This window comes from Ambystoma mexicanum, chromosome 2p (assembly GCF_040938575.1).
Source record: "Ambystoma mexicanum isolate Mex_15411 chromosome 2p, UKY_AmexF1_1, whole genome shotgun sequence".
In the NCBI taxonomy this organism is placed as follows: Eukaryota; Metazoa; Chordata; class Amphibia; order Caudata; family Ambystomatidae; genus Ambystoma; species Ambystoma mexicanum.
In genome coordinates, this window is record NC_090923.1 from 1,341,983,635 (window position 1) to 1,341,999,796 (window position 16,162).

Here is a 16,162-nt window from a genome sequence, read left to right on the forward strand (position 1 = left end):
GTATTATCTTGGCAATTTCTGAATGTTACCGCTTGGCGGGTAAGGACCCTCCGGTAGGCTTACTGGTCCATTCTACTACGGGTATGGCTGCCTCTACTGCCCTGCATAGGGGTGTTCCTATTCGTACCATCTGTGAAGCAGCCACATGGGCTTCGGTCCTAACTTTTGTACGACACTACTCCCTAGATTCTATCCATGGGCAGGATCTGGCCTTTGGAAAGGCGGTCCTTTCTCCAGCATGGGGTCTGGCATGGATTCACATGCTCATGAATATTCCCCGTCGTCAGGCTGGGAATCCTCGGTAAAGAAAAAATCAGTATCAGTTCCGTTTCTGATCTGTCTTTCATAGTAGTAACCAATCACTGATCTCTGCGTCATACTGACCACAGCCAATGACTGCCCTCTACCTAAGCCCCGCCTCTGGCAGCCATCTTCAGATTTTTACCGCACGTTCAAGTGTTGGGATCCTCGTGCTATTGCTCTCGAGCATTAGTGCTATTTTTCACATTTTTTTTCTCAGAAAAATTTCTCTTTTTCGGTCAAAAGAGCCTCAAGCTCCACCGTTTCTTCATCCGATCAACGGGGACCCGTGTCGGATTCGTCTACGCCCCTCAAGGGTGAAGATTTCGTCGAGCCACGCTTTTGGAGGACGCCAGAAGTTTCTCAGGCCCATCTCAGACATGGCCCAGGAGAAGGGAAGTTCGACGCCCGGAAAGCTGTTCAGGGTCTGCCCTGGATGCCAGCTTCAGAATGTCTTTAAGGAGGACGAACACTCCCTTTGCCTTTACTGAAGACGCACGTGGAGAAGGACTGTGCGTTTTGCGGCAATATGTCGGAGCGGACCATGAAGGACCACCATCAACGTCTCGCCAACTGGCTGGAAGGAAAGAACCCGTCAGGCGAGAAGAAGAAGTCCGAGCGGTCTTCTAAGACCTTTGAGGGCGCCCCGGCGACAGGGGTCCAACAGAAGGCCAAGCACCGCGAGTCCGCTGGCACCGGGAGCGCCGAACGGTTGGGCTCTACGGGCGCCAGGCAGGGCGCATCCTCCCCGACGCCATCAACCACGAGCCAACGCTCTGGCTCGGGTAAGAGGAAGGCCGAGCACCCGGCGAAGCTCCTGGAGAGACCCCGGTCGTGCCCTAAGGCCCCATCGGAGGGGGAGCAAGGTGGTGACCCTCCCCCCAAGGAGAAGGCGGTGAGCGCACCTAAGGTGGTGAAAGCCTTGATCCATCCGGCCAAGGCCTCTATCGAGACAGTCGCGGCGGCCCTGTCTCAGCCTGTGGAGGCTACACCAGTGGTGGCGACCCCGGGGCCCAGAATCTCCCTGCCACCGCGGAGGGAGTCCTCTTTCATGCCCATCGACAGGACCCCCGTGAAACCTCCGACGGAGAAGAAAAAGGGGGGGGCAGGAGGTCGTCGTGGACTCGGCCTCAACCTCTGAGGAGGAGCTGATCGAAGTCTTAGGCCATGGCTCTGGCGTGGAAGAAGGCCATCCTGTCGGGAGGGACCCCGACGTGGAAGACGACAAGGGCGTCCAGGATGCCGACGGGGCTCCTGATCGCCCGTCGGATCTCCCTCAACCAGTGCCGCAAGACAACTCGGCGGCCATTTTGTTGGCTATACAGTCCTTATGCTCGGAGATGAGGACGAGACTGCCGTTACCACCAACGGAGGAACCGCTCCCAACGGGGGACCCGGAGCCAGGCCCTTCTGGGAGCCCTCCCCCTAAGAGAAGGATTCATCCTCCACCTCCTTTTCAGCCATCGCGCCCTGTTCAGCCCTCCTTCCCGTCCACGACACGTGGGGATGATACAGGGACTGACACGGCCGCGACGGGTACAGACGACGAGGTTTACGACGAGGATCGCCCATCGTCACCTCCCACCCGGGCTTCCCCGCCCGACGAGATTGGATCGTTTCACTCCATGATCGCCAGGGCATCCGAGCTTTTCCAGCTCTGCCCGGAAGAGAAGAAGGAAGGTTTCCTTTATCAACGGCGCGAGACCAAGAGGAAGACGGTCCTCGCTGTACCTCTACTGGACGTTATTTGGGATGAGGGCCTCGCCCTCCTCAAGAACCCATCCACGACGCCGGCTAGAAGGGATCGGTACGAGAAGTAGTACCGGGTCCCGGACGCGGCCCCCTTCTGCCTTCGGGCACAGCCGACCCCGGACTCGGTCGTCTCCGCGGCGGCCAGGAAGAAAGCGGGGGGGGCGCGGCCTCTACGTCAACCTCCCCGCCGGACGGCGAGGGAAAGAAATTGGACACAATGGGACGCAGAGTCATCTCGTCGGCAGCGACGACGATTAAGGCGGCCAACGCATTGGCTATCGTAGCCCGTACGACAGGGAGTTGTGGTACAAACTGGCCCCCCTGCTGGACTTCCTACCAGACGACAAGAGGGCGGAAGCCCTAGAGATCTTGCAGGAAGGAGAGGTGGCGTCGGACCACGCCATTACGATTGCGACAGACATCGCTGACACTGGATTTTGCCAGTTGGGCAACGGAGTGTGCCTTAGGCGGCGTGGATGGCTCAAGGCTACTGACTTCCGTCAGGACGTGCAGACCAGAGTCTTGGACATGCCGTTCGACGGAAACAACCTGTTTGGGAAAACAGTGGACGATTCCCTTCAAGTCATCAAGGCGGACACGGAGACGGCCCGGGCTCTTGGGGTTCTCCAGCAACGGCGGCCGCCCTTTCGGAGCGGCGGAGGCAAACAGGGTTCCTCCAAAGGTTCCAGCGGCAGATTTTCCACCTACCGTCAAGCGGCCCGTTCGTTGTCACAGGAAGCTTACAGGGGACGAGGCAAGTCAGGCGGACCCCACCGTCGTCGCCAAGGAGGACAAGGCGGCAAAGCCTCGTCGAAGCAGGACTGAACCGGCCGTGGGGTCGGGCCCCCACCGAAGCACCCCAATGGGAGGCCGGCTGGCGAGCTTCGTCAGCGTGTGGGAGTCCATCTCCACCGACCGTTGGGTGCTGGACGCCCTAGCTCAGGGTCACGTGCTCGAGTTTCTAAAGAGGTGCCCGTGCGTCCCCCCCTGTGGCCAGGAAAGAACATCACGTCCCTCAACTCCTCTTGGAGGTAAAGGCGATGCTCAAGAAGGGCGCCATCGAGCTCGTCCCAAAGAGGCTTTGGGGCTCCGGAGTTTACTCAAGATACTTCCTCGTGAAGAAGAAGACAGGAGGATGGCGTCCCATCCTGGACCTGCGACGACTGAACAAATTCATCAAGGCACAGAAGTTCCGGATGGTCACTCTCCAACACGTCCTGGGTCAACTGGAGGAGGGCGATTTCCTGTCGTCGTTGGATTTGGAGGATGCCTACTTCCATATTCCCATCCTAAAGGGACACCGAAAGTTTCTCAGGTTCGTGGTCCAAGGGCGTCACTACCAGTTCAGAGCCCTTCCCTTTGGATTGAGGTCGGCACCCAGGGTGTTCACCAAGTGCCTCGCACCGGTGGCGGAGGGGATCCACGTCTACCCTTACCTGGACGACTGGCTCATCCGAGCAAAGACAAAGGAGCTCGCCGTGGAGCACATGGCAAGGACCGTCCAACTACTCACAGACCTGGGATTCTCCATAAACTACGCCAAGTCCCACCTGGTGCCCGCGCAAGACGCTCTGTTTCTGGGAGCGAAGCTCGACACAGTGTCGCTTCTGGCCTCTCCGTCGGAGGAAAGGACGAGGGCCATCTTGGGCAAGGTGCAGCGGATGCTGGTTGCGGACGCGGCCAGGGTGAGGTCCATCAAGTCCCTCCTCGGAATGATGTCGTCTTGCATTTATCTCATCCGCCTGTGCAGGCTCCGGATGCGCCCGTTGCAGGAGTTCCTGGACGCGCGCTGGATCCAGACGACTGGCAGCTGCGAGGAGAGGATCACACTCGACGAGAGTTTCCGACGAGCGATCCGGTGGTGGGGCACCCGCGCGCATCTGACGGCGGGCATGGACTTCCAGACCCCCGGCCACCAGGAGACAGTGACCACGGATGCCTCCCTGGAAGGGTGGGGAGCGCACACCGAAAATCTGCACGTGAGAGGCCTTTGGCTTCCGACGGAGAAGTCCCTCCATATCAACGTCCTGGAGCTCTGTGTAGAGTTTTGGGCCCTCAGGTCCTTTCTTCCGTCCCTCAAGGGCAAGGTGGTGAGGATCTTCACCAACAACACCACCACCATGTTCTACATCAGGAAGCAGGGCGGTACCAGATCCCCAGCCCTGTCCAAGGAGGCGCAGGATCTGTGGCATTGGGCCGTCGCCCAAGGGATGTTTCTGGTGCCATTTCATCTGGCAGGGATAAAAAACACCATCGCCGACTCGCTCAGCAGAGAGCTGCGCTTGTGCCACGAGTGGGAACTACAACAGGATCTAGTGGACCGCCTCTTCCGACGGTGGGGCACACCCCAGATCGATCTGTTTGCGACGAACTCCAAGTGCCGGAGGTTCGCCAGCAGGTTTCCCCAGCCGAGGAGCATGGGCGATGCTTTCTCGTTCCCCTGGGAGGGCCTGTTTCTATACGCGTTCCCTCCATTGCCATTGCTGATCCGGCTCATCAACCAGCTCAAGAGGTCACGGTGCAGGATGATCCTCGTCGCACCTGCGTGGCCGAGGCAGATATGGTTCCCGGACCTTCTGGACTTGTCGGCGTCCCCGTCAATCAAGCTGCCAGTGGACGCGGATCTTCTCTCCAGGGAAGGAGGCGCCATCCTCCATCACAACCTGAAGTCGCTGAACTTGCAGGCCTGGCTCCTGCAGCGTTAGAGTTTGGAGGATACGACATACCGGCCGACTGCAGAGAGGTTCTTGCAAAGGCCAGGGCGTCCTCAACTCTTAAATGCTATGGACACAAATGGAAGAGGTTCTCTGTCTGGTGCCACGCACAGAAGATGAACCCTCTACGGATTACGGCTCCCCAGGTACTGCCGTACCTTCTGACGCTGGCCACGGCTGGACTGGCGCACGCGTCCATCAAGATTCATCTTGCTGCGATCTCCCGATACACCAGAACCACGGGGCGTACGTCTTTGTGGTCTCATCGTCTGGTGAAAGAATTCATGAAGGGACTGTTCAGATCGTTCCCGCCGGTGAAGGCTCCGGCCCTGGCGTGGGAGCTCAACGTGGTGCTGACCAAGCTCATGGGACCTCCGTTCGAGCCTCTGCACTCGGCTCCGTTGAAGTTCCTGTCGTGGAAAACAGCGTTTCTTGTGGCCATCACCTCCGCACGAAGAGTGGGAGAGATCCAGGCCCTTTCCTGCAAGCCCCCGTACTTGACTTTTCACGACACGAGGGTAGTGCTCAGGACGCACCCCTCCTTCATGCCCAAGGTGCCGTCGGACTTCCACCTCAACGAACCCTTGGTGTTGCCTCTTTTCTTACCGTCGCCTTCGTCGCCGGCCGAAAGGACTTTGCACTGGCTGGATGTGGCTAGAGCGCTGAAGTTTTACGTGGACCGCACAAAGTGTTTTCGGAAGACGTCACAACTTTTTGTGAACTTTGGACCTGTCAATCAGGGGAAGGCTCTCTCAAAGGCCTCAATTTCCATATGGCTCTCCGGCTGTATCATGTACTGTCATCGGTTGGCAAACCGACCGCTGCCTGGCCGTCCGAGAGCCCATTCCACCAGAGCGATCGCAGCTACCACGGCGTTCCTATCTGGTGTGCCCTTGCTGGACATCTGCAGGGCTGCTGCGTGGAGGTCGACGCACACCTTCACGAAATTCTACTGCGTCGATCGGGATTTCAGGGAGGAGTCCAGGGTCGGCCAAGCAGTGCTGTGCAATCTGTTCGCCTAAGGTGAGCCTGGTGAGGAGGTAAGAATTGCTTAATGTTGAGCCTTTGCCACCTCCCGTGGTTGTGCATGTGTGTGCTGCTATGTATTCTTTATTCATGAGCATGTGAATCCATGCCAGACCCCATGCTGGAGAAGGAACAAGTTACTTACCTGTAACTGTTGTTCTCCAGCATGGGTCTGGCATGGATTCACATGCGAATCCTCCCGCCTACCCCTCTGCGGCTCTTCACTTGGTCATACTGCCACTTCACGTGCTACCAAATCTGAAGATGGCTGCCAGAGGCGGGGCTTAGGTAGAGGGCAGTCATTGGCTGTGGTAAGTATGACGCAGAGATCAGTGATTGGTTACTACTACGAAAGACAGATCAGAAACGAAACTGATACTGATTTTTTCTTTACCGAGGATTCCCAGCCTGACGACGGGGAATATTCATGAGCATGTGAATCCATGCCAGACCCATGCTGGAGAACAACAGTTACAGGTAAGTAACTTGTCCCTTACTCTGCACTTTGATTGGGCATTCTAAATTTCTATATTCTAAATTCTTTTCCCAGCTCACTACATTGGTACTGCTTTGGGAGTCTGTCATAGATATGGAATACGTCGGAGGATCCAATCCCCTCAAAGAACAAGTTGCTCTCTTACCTGGTAACGTTCTTTCGATGGGATGGTCCGACGACGTATTCCATACTGCTCCCTACCTGCCTAGCCTGCTACAGAATTTCTTATGCGATTGCAGCTTACGTTTCCGCAAGGCTTTCTGTGGTCAGACTGGCAGAAGATTGGTGCCACACGTTCTGGGGGAAAAAACTACAACTGTGGCTACGGGCGTCGTGCGTCCTACTTACAACATCCGGTGACGTCGGCTCGACGGAGGCCCTCGGGGACAGCGTATCGATGTCATCGACGCAGGACGCAGACGCCGAAAGATTTTCCGGAGCAGCACAGCTGTGGTGATTACTGTCATAGATATGGAATACGTCGTCGGACCATCCCATCGAAAGAACGTTACCAGGTAAGAGTAACTTGTTCGTATGAACATGGCGGCTAACTGTAGAGTTATCAACCAGACATCTATGCAAGACCATGTTATGGACTGAGGAGTAATATGTGAATACCTTACTTTGTGGATGTAGAGGCCGCCAAATGTCAGTGAGGGGGAGATGTAGCAATATTTGATGTAGTGTTTGTGCAGCTCTGGTAAGCACACATGAGGTACACAAGGAATTATCCAATCTTGTGTTCCAAATGGTATTAAAATCCCCTCTCCCTTCCTCCCCCCATATTACCCATGTCTTGTCCAGGGGAAGCAACATTTCAGCAATTAAATTGTAAAACCCTGAGTCGTCCATATTGGGCCCATATGTATTGACCAATACTGTGGCCGGCTATTTCTCACCTTACTAGCACATATCGACCCTGCAGGTCAGCGCTCCTCCTTGAGAACCGGAAGCCCAACAAGGGATGAATAAGGGTGAAAACACCTTATGCTTGCCTGGAGTATTCCGTGTAGTATCTCAATGGGCCCTAGTTTGGTCAAAGGATGTATTCACCTTTTCCAGGGCGTGTGTCTCCTGCAACATTAGTATCTTGGGCCCATGCCGTAAAACATGAGTTGACTTTCCTTGCCTTAGCAGGATTTTTGAGCCTCCACACATTCCAGGTCAACAATTTAATTTGTAACCCTCCCCACCTTGATCAAACTGCTGCCATACCGAGTAAATTCTAAAACTGGATGTTACGTTTGCACCCAGCGTCCATATTATTGCTGTCAACATGACCATTGTTTTTCCAACTTTTAACTTCTCCAACCAACTCTTCCCCCTCACTTGCCCCCCAACGTTTCAGTACCGTTATCGAACGTATTTGCATCTTGTTGTCCTACCTCCACCCAAAGTGGCTTTTTCCCAACCTTGAACTGTAACTCATGCACACCCCTCCCCCTCCCGCCACCGACACCATCTGCCCCAACTAGATGATGCAGCCCGCAATAACTTGTGGAACTCTCGCGGGGCACATTAGCTGCAGCTATCCTTAGCAGGCTGTCAGCTGCATGCTGCTGCCCAGGGTAATTATTAACTTATTTATTTATGCATGTCTCCTTCTCTTTACAAACCAGAACACCATGGATATATTGTTTCGTGTGTTTTATTCACCACACTCCCCTCTCTCGTTCTCGGGTCTTGGATGTTTCCTCTAATCTGCGTCTTAGAGTTGAAGTGGGATCGGAATTGAAGACTCCACATAGTTCATGTCCTTGGTAGGATTCTCTAAAACGTGCACCCTGCCTCCGTGTTGGATCCAAGGTTTTGCTGCAAATATCAATGCATACGGAACCCGCCGCAGTCTCAATTGTCTCTCCACTGGGTTGAATGTTCCTCTGAGTCTGTATCCCTGCTGCGAAGTCTGGATAGATGTGTATATTGCTTGCCTCATACCTTTGCGTTCCTTGTTCTCTCGTGAGCCTCAGGATAAGGTCCCTGTCCCTGTAATTCAAGAGTCTTGCGATAATAGTGCGGGTAGGGGCCCAGGCCTTGGAATAGGGGCCAGGGTGCAATGACCTCTTTCAACCAAAAACTGTTCGGAGAATGAGGCTGTAGCAAATGGGGACTTGAGGAGCGACTCCACAAATGTTTCCATTTGGCCTTTACAGGCGGATTCTGAAATTCAAACGATACGCACGTTGTTTCTCCTGGATCTAGACAGTGTGATCAAATTTGCCCTTTATCTTGGACAGTTCTAGTTTCAGATTTTATATCCTGATCATGCTGATCAACTTTGTCCTCCGTTACACTAATTCAGACTTCGGCCTCATTTATCCTTCCACTCTTCTTCTCCAGTTTCAATTTGAGAGACCCTATTGTTGTAACTATGTCGTCCATTTTAACGTTTCTATACATAAAGCCGGCCTCTACTGTTGTCAGTAGTTGGTCTTCTCTATCGTTATAAGCTGGCAGTAGAGCTGAACCCAAGTTGGGTTGTGGCGATGTACTTGCCGCTGGAGTTTGCGAGCTGGTGAAGGAATCAATCGGGCCTTTCTTCACTCCATCCCCCCAAAACCTCCCCCCACGCCCTTCGTCATCTTCCCTAAATCGATGCTAAAGAAACGGTCTTCACCGATCTGCTGGCTATATTTCAGCATCGCCCCCCTAGTCGAAACAAATGTATCGTAGGAGTTGGCTGTTCTATTAGGGCACTATCTCCGGTGGTGTAGACTCAGTCGACTCTTCTCTTGATTACAATGTTGGCTGTATTTCGGGCACTGTCCAAATAGTTCTCGAGTCCAGGTCGATGATGGGATATCTTGCCGTAGTCTGGCTGTCTCCCAGGTCTTTGTGTGGTTCCAGACCTCAACGAAGCGGCTAGGAAAGCAGGAGACCCCCCCACCCCCGGCCCCCTTATTATTTTCTTCTCTTTTAAGCAGTGTTTCTTTGCAAAGCGTGCTTGCTCCACCTGAGCACTATATGGGCACTTCTTATCCTCTTCTGTGTCCAGTGGGATCAATTTATGTATCCAGGCCAGCACTGCTACGCTGCCAGCCGTCACGTGGGAGTCTACAGAGATGGGTCACTGTATTGTACCATCAGCACAGCTTCCTTTCGCCAGCCGGTGCTGCCTGAATTTTGCATGCTTTATGGCGTCTGCGCACCTCACCTCAGAAAGTGTTCACATATTACTTCCATCAGTGTACATCATTCAATTTATTTAATGGCGTTATTCAAAAGGTATTGCACACTATTGCCTTGGCGGATATATTGGGCCAAAGAATGCACATGATGACGATGCCAGCCACTGAATGCTCTTAACAACGGGGCCTCCTGAAACCCTGTTCACTCCCTGCACCGGTAGGATAGCTGTTTGTATTGAGTGCCTGCAGCAAGACTGGGTGTGACCAGCCTCACTGCCCTGCAACATGCAGGTTGTATGTATCCACATACCGCCGGGGGTGGTGGATGTAATGGGAGTTCTGACCGTGGTAGATCTCTGTAGGCCACCACAGACGCTGCTTAACAGGAGCGTAATGTGTCCTTTACCTTGCTGCACGTCCGGCATTAGCCAGTGATCCTCCTCAGTCTGTTCCCAAATTGCTACACCTTGGTCCTCTGCTTGAATACCATCTGCCCCCGGGGACCTCAGCGCAGTGTAGGGGAATCGGTCCCGGGAGAGCACAGGGATCAACTAAGCTACGTGCCGGTGCTCATCAGCAAGTGTCTTCTAGATGCTTGGATTGCCACGGGATCCCGGTCTCTTTCCCACGCCGCCCCACAGCACCGGCCTGTGATTGCAGCATATGTGCGATCGCCGATGGATGTTGATCTGTAGTGTGGTGCCACGTGTGGATCAGGTCGGACACACCGTTCCGCTCGCTTGGCAACTTCACCCAGGAGTTCGAGCCGCTTGTTGGTACTCTGCTGGCCGCTACAGTGCCAGGGGTGAGCATACCATTCAGGACAACCAGTACACCGGTCCTGCCAGACTGTCTTGTCTGATGGCGTTGGTTTGGGCAATTCTCGCCAGCGTGTGTGCGCTGAGGGCCTTGGAGTTACATACCATGATGTGTGGCTGCTACCTCCTCCCCCTCAGCATGCCACGAGAGCCACGCACTCGCGTCCGCTGTCGGCTCCTTCGGCATGTAAGTCAGTTGCGGGCTCAGGCTGCGCCTCCCTCCGGCCTGCTCATTTCAATAAATCCCAAAGTATTACTCCGTCGCAGGGCTCGTCAGCTGCTGCACAATGTCTTCTCCCATGCCCACCTCCGATATATTCTTATGTAGAAGGCACAGAGCAGGTTATATTTGCTTCAGTATTTTTCCCGGGACTGAGCCTTACAGCTAGGCAGCCATTCCCACTGAGACTCAACAGCATCCCCCAAATTTGTACTTTAGTTGATTGACCTTCTTCGTCCAATGATTTCAATGAAGCTACCTTTTGTGCAGAAGATCCATGCCAGCCCCATAAAGTGAGGGAGATCTTAGCTAGGTTTACTGCATTTTAGGCTCCATTGTGTCACTTAAAAAAAAAAAGTTTATTGTATATGGTTAAAAGAAATTCCACCTTTTACCAAACACACATGCATTAATTACATAAATATATATAACCCAAACTAATACAAAACTAATTCTATAATTTGTTAACAAGGAAAAGACACAGACAACGAGATTCATTTGAAAACTGTCTGTTATTTCCGCAAATTTCATTTTATAATTCAATGTCATAATTTAGTTTAAGTAAAATTAGCCAAGTGTGATTCTCTATTGAAAACAGGCTCCTGGACAGGTATGTAGATAGCTCATACACTAATCAAGCACTCTATCCACTGTCTAAAATCGAGACTTTTGAGGAACCTCAACATTGCTACTGCCGTGGAGGTAGGGTTGCCTCGCAACAGACGTTGCCACTGGTTTCATTATATATTGCAAGATGTAAATCTGACTTCTCAAATATAAAATGTGCTTATAATATAATGAATTCCTCTCTACCTTAGAGACCTCCAGCACTTTTGCTGGATTTTAGGACTTTAAATTTTTAACCTGGAGAGAGTGAGACCTTTTTTCCCACTCTCATATGTATTTTTCTGTGATTTGAACTCTGTGTTCCTTTTGGTTTTGGAGTCTGACAAACTCCATAGGTATCATCTTTTTACATTGTGGCATACAGCACCTTCAGTGCAGTGGCACAGGGAAGTCTTTCAGATTTCCCAATGGTTTAAATACCTTCTCTTGGTGAAACTACTGTTTTCAAGAGCAGTGAAGTGAAATTGACTTTACTTATATTTGTAACTTTCTAGACCCAGCACACACTATCTTACAATAGGGTGCTGGAGGGGTTACTTAGTATCCCCTTTGTCTAGTTTGTCATGTAACATTTTTATGTTGCCCTTTGTACAATTAATGTCTGGTGGCAGTGGTTTCCTTTTAACTACCGTGTTGTGCTTTTACCGCGTGCTGCGTTCGCAGCTGCAGTAAAGCACCCTTGGGTGCCATTTCTGTCAAAATGTCTCTGGTCGCCTTTTTTGCCATTTCTTGCAGGGAAAGTCCTTCTTGGTATTTATTCAGCGCGCCAAACCAGGTTTGGTCCCTTTGTTCGCTTTGTCTTTGGCAGAATTCAAAAGTGAAGCCCGTCTCTGTCTCCAGGGTGTCTGGCAGGAGCAGGAAGGGAGGGAGGTGCCCGTAACTCCCTGTGCTTAATCCCCTTGGTTACAGGAATGCACCCAAAGGTGATTGGCTGGCTGGCTGGCTGGCTGTCTGGCAAGGGCAGCCACCCTGCTGTGTGATTGACAGGTAGGCTGGAATGAATGGGAGAAACCTGCATAAAAGGCAAGGGTTTTTGGCTTGAAAGGCAGAGTCGACCACTGGATGAAGGAATCGGAAGAAGAATTGTAATGTGGGTCCTTCTGACTTCTTGGGGAACACTTGGGGGTTCTCTGGACTTTACTGGGGCTGCTCATCGCAGAATATGCACATATGGGGTCGATCCATACTTTCCTCCATTAAAACAGATGACCGTTTAACTTTTCCAATGAATTCCTATGAAACTGTGAACTTACTCTGGAACTCTCCTGAAGTTGACTCTGGAATACTTGCCTGCCCCATGCCATTTTTCCTAGATCTTCTAGGCGTCCAATGAGCTCTGGTTTAAGTTTCATTATTGTTGCATTTACCTGTGATTTTATTCATTTATTTTTTTAATAGCCATTTTTTATTTTATTTAGTATAATGCAGCCAACAGGCTTTATATGCAATCCAATAAAACCATCCCACAAATAATAAAACAAATGGAGAAGGAAAATAAATAGTCAATTCAGTCAAGACAAAAAATAGTTAGAAATGATCAACCTTGGCAGAATTGCACTTTAATCTCCCATCGCAAGCAGAATATCTTGAATTTTTAGCCAGAATCTGGTTAAATGATAAATTAAGGGGATATCATTTCCCCTCATGTAACAATCCTGTAGCTCGTCTGCACTAGTATACAATTGAATACAGACCCTAATGGCTTGCACCCTAGATGTAGTAAGCAAGGGGCAGTAACTAATTAAAAACCTGGCCGTATCAATGTAGTTTCCCTTGCACAATCTACAAGTCTGTCTTTTTTCCAGGCCAAGACGGGCTCCTGTAATGTTGAAGGTCTCCACCAAATTTGACTTGCACCCAAGCCCCCAATGTAATCACTACTAGTGCACTTAGTTGCTAGGTGGTTCAATTTTTGCTTCGTCTTATTTAGTTGCCTTTTCAATAAAGGTAGTGTGGTGAGCAGAGGGTTGATCTTCAATCTCGTGCACCACATCATTCCTTTGCCCAAGATTCTACCGCAAATGGAGTTTTTATAGTAGCTAGGCATCTTGTTGGCCTCCTCTACCAGTAATAGAATGTTGGCCTCCTCTACCAGTAATAGAACTTTATTGCTAAAATTAATCAGTTTCCAATAATAAGACTTACAACTGATTAAGGCAGTTGAGAGGATTGAACAAATATCTAGTTCACAGGAGAGAACTTCAACAGGAAGGGTAAGTTCATAGTTGTTAAGCAATACACTTCCAGTTTGCTGAGATCTTTCTTAGCCTTACCGCTACACGCATCAACATAAGTCAAACCATAAGTCAATTTAGCCACTATTTTCATCTTGCAAATCGTTACTGTGAGAAACCAAAGGGTGTCTCACTTGCTAGTCCCTGGGGGATCTCTCGGTCTCTCTCAGGTGGCCAGGGCACGGCCATAGCCTTTTGATCCGGACCCTAGGGGTGGACTAGTGCTGGAGGATCACCTGGAGGAGGAATCTTCAGGGAGTGGGGGTGAGACGACCGATGGTGAGACACGGTATCCCCGCTTTCCGTGCCCATACCCCATCCTATTGTATAGGATTCTCCAATGTTCTAACACCCCCCCACACCTCCTTCCTGGCTGAGGAAGAGGAGGACTGAGAGTAAAGAGGCTAACACTTGCATATCCCATTGGACATGTCCCGTTAATAAGGTCAGGCAATGTCAGGCCCTTGACCTTAATCACCTACATCTGATACCCCCACATGGATAAAAGGCAGAACCTGTAGATGCACTCTAAGCAAGGTGGAACATGAAATCTTCAGGAGCGAAGGCAAACCCGGTGGAGCGGGACAACTGATCGCGGGGTGGAGACACCCTGAAGATCCCTGCAGGAGGTTGTTGCCTCAGTGAAACCGTGAAGCATATGCAGAGAAAGCCAAATCCCAGACAAGAAGAAGCCTGCATTGTGTTTCAAGGATGACAGCAACCCTCCCGGGTAAACGGCAGACCTGGGGAGGCGAAGCCAAGCCTGTGGTATCAACTTTGACTCGTGAATCAAAGCTGCAGAGAAAAGAAAGGAATGCACACAGTCAGTGAGTTAGTGAAAGACATGAAAGGCCGGTTTGTGTCAAGGAAAGATTGAAGCCGCAACAGGAAAGATTGAAGCCGCGACAGTGTATCACCGAATTGAAGCTTGCGTGCGTACTGATGAGACACGAAAGAAAGCAAACCTATAGTGAACTTTAAAGTCGGCGGTAACTGTGAAGCCAGTGATGGAGTAGCAGAGTAGTCGGCAAAAGCAGGGGCGTTGCTAGGGGGGGGCTAAGGGGGCTATAGCCCCTGATCTTTTGGTTGTAGCCCCGGATAGAATCTCTGGAGCTACAGCCAAAAGACTAGCTAGCCCCCAGTCCCAACAGTTCCGACATCAGCTTAGCCCCCCGGGTCTTTTCCAGACCTAGCAACTCCCCTGGGCAAAAGGAAACGGCCCACTCGAACGTCTCAGCAAAATGTTTAATGTTTTGTTGTAAAGTGACAAAGTGAATGAACTCTGAAATGCGCCATGTTCAAGATTAACCCTGACGAAAGGGGAAGTTAAAAGGCGATTGCTTTAAGAGAAAGATTTCTTTGAACTTTTCTGGTTGTGTTATCGAACTACCAAGACCAAGAGGCACTGGGCCAAAAATCATAGGGGAGAGCCGGAGTGAAAGTCGAAGTGGTTCTGCAGAGGTTTATGGAAAAAGCCTTGCACATTTGAAAGTCTCCGACATCAGTGAAAGTTCAGAGCCCTACGACTGGGAATAAAACTTGGGGAAGGGAGACCCTGCAAGTGCTGTGATTGCGAGGTCTGAGCCTGACAGAGGGAGACCTATGTGAATTTATGTTGAACCTTGAAAGAACTTTTCGTGAACTTAAGTAACTTTAACATGTAAGCCCAAGCGGGACTCCACCCACGTTTTGGACTGCCTTTTTTTTTTTTTTATAACCTGAGCCAGAGTGTCATCCTGTCTACGGGGGCCGCCTTACACCGTGCTATCCAACATGGGAACATGGGTAGGAGAGCCGACTCGGCCATCTTGATTCTTTGTAATAACACTTGACTTTCCTTTGCATACATATTCCCCTTTACACACTTTTTGTATAAGAGATGGAGCAGGCATTCTTTTTTCTTTTTTGTTTTAGTATAGGACCTTTTGATTTGGCATAGACTGGCTAGGACTGTGTTTTCTTTATTATATGATGGTAGAGACTACTCCCATCGTAGCTATAGGGCAAAGTAGGAGTTCTTTCCAAACCCCAAGAATTTAATAAAGGTTTTGAAACTTGCAGCTCTTGTGTCGGTGTCACACTTGTGAGACCATGCCTCCCTTACATTACCAAAGAAGAGGAGCAAGAATACCATGCATGCTGAATAGAGAACTTTTAAGTGCTCCTACTAGCTGGCTTGTTTCGAGCTTGATTTTTCTTTTTGTTTTGTTTGTTTGGACCAGCTCAGTCTATGATCTATAGTCACACCGAGGTAGTTGTAATGGGTTACACATTCGACCCACCCCCATCTCCATTCAGGTGCCAATGAAAGGGAGCCTGTTGCCTCTTCTTTCCACAGCGAAAGATCGTGGTTATAGTCTTTTGGTCATAAATAGTTAAATCATACGCATTGGCATTGTCAACACAGCATTGTTAAAATGAGCCTGAAGGACTCTAGGGGTTTGATTTGACAAAATAAGATCGTCTGCATATCCGCACCAAGGAATGCGCAAATTGCCCAACCTAGGTGGAAACAAAAGGGGAGAATCTAGATTTAAGGTAAGGTCTTCCATGTGATAGATTAAATTAAAGCAGAACTGTATGCATCCTTGTTTTAATGTGCTGTAGGTGTATAAAGAGTAGGCCAGCGATCCCTTTAGGTCAAGTCGAACCTGGACCCTGGTGTTTTGGTGAAGAGGAGACCGCATTAAGGAGCCCATGACCCCATCTCCTCAATTTCAGCCAGTTTGTCCCTGTTAACTCAAATGCGGCAATAAAATCGACATATGCTGCATAGATTATATAAACACCATGCACTCTACCGTACTGATTGAAGGTCATAATTTTGTCAAAGGTAGAACATTTTTT

The 16,162-nt window shown here is 50.6% G+C and overlaps 1 protein-coding gene across 1 annotated transcript in view; it reads left to right on the forward strand.

The window, feature by feature from the left end:
• Nucleotides 1–16,162, forward strand: part of FLII (FLII actin remodeling protein) — an 898,330-nt gene that overhangs the window by 178,365 nt on the left and 703,803 nt on the right. The gene's annotated exons all lie outside the window — the stretch shown is intronic.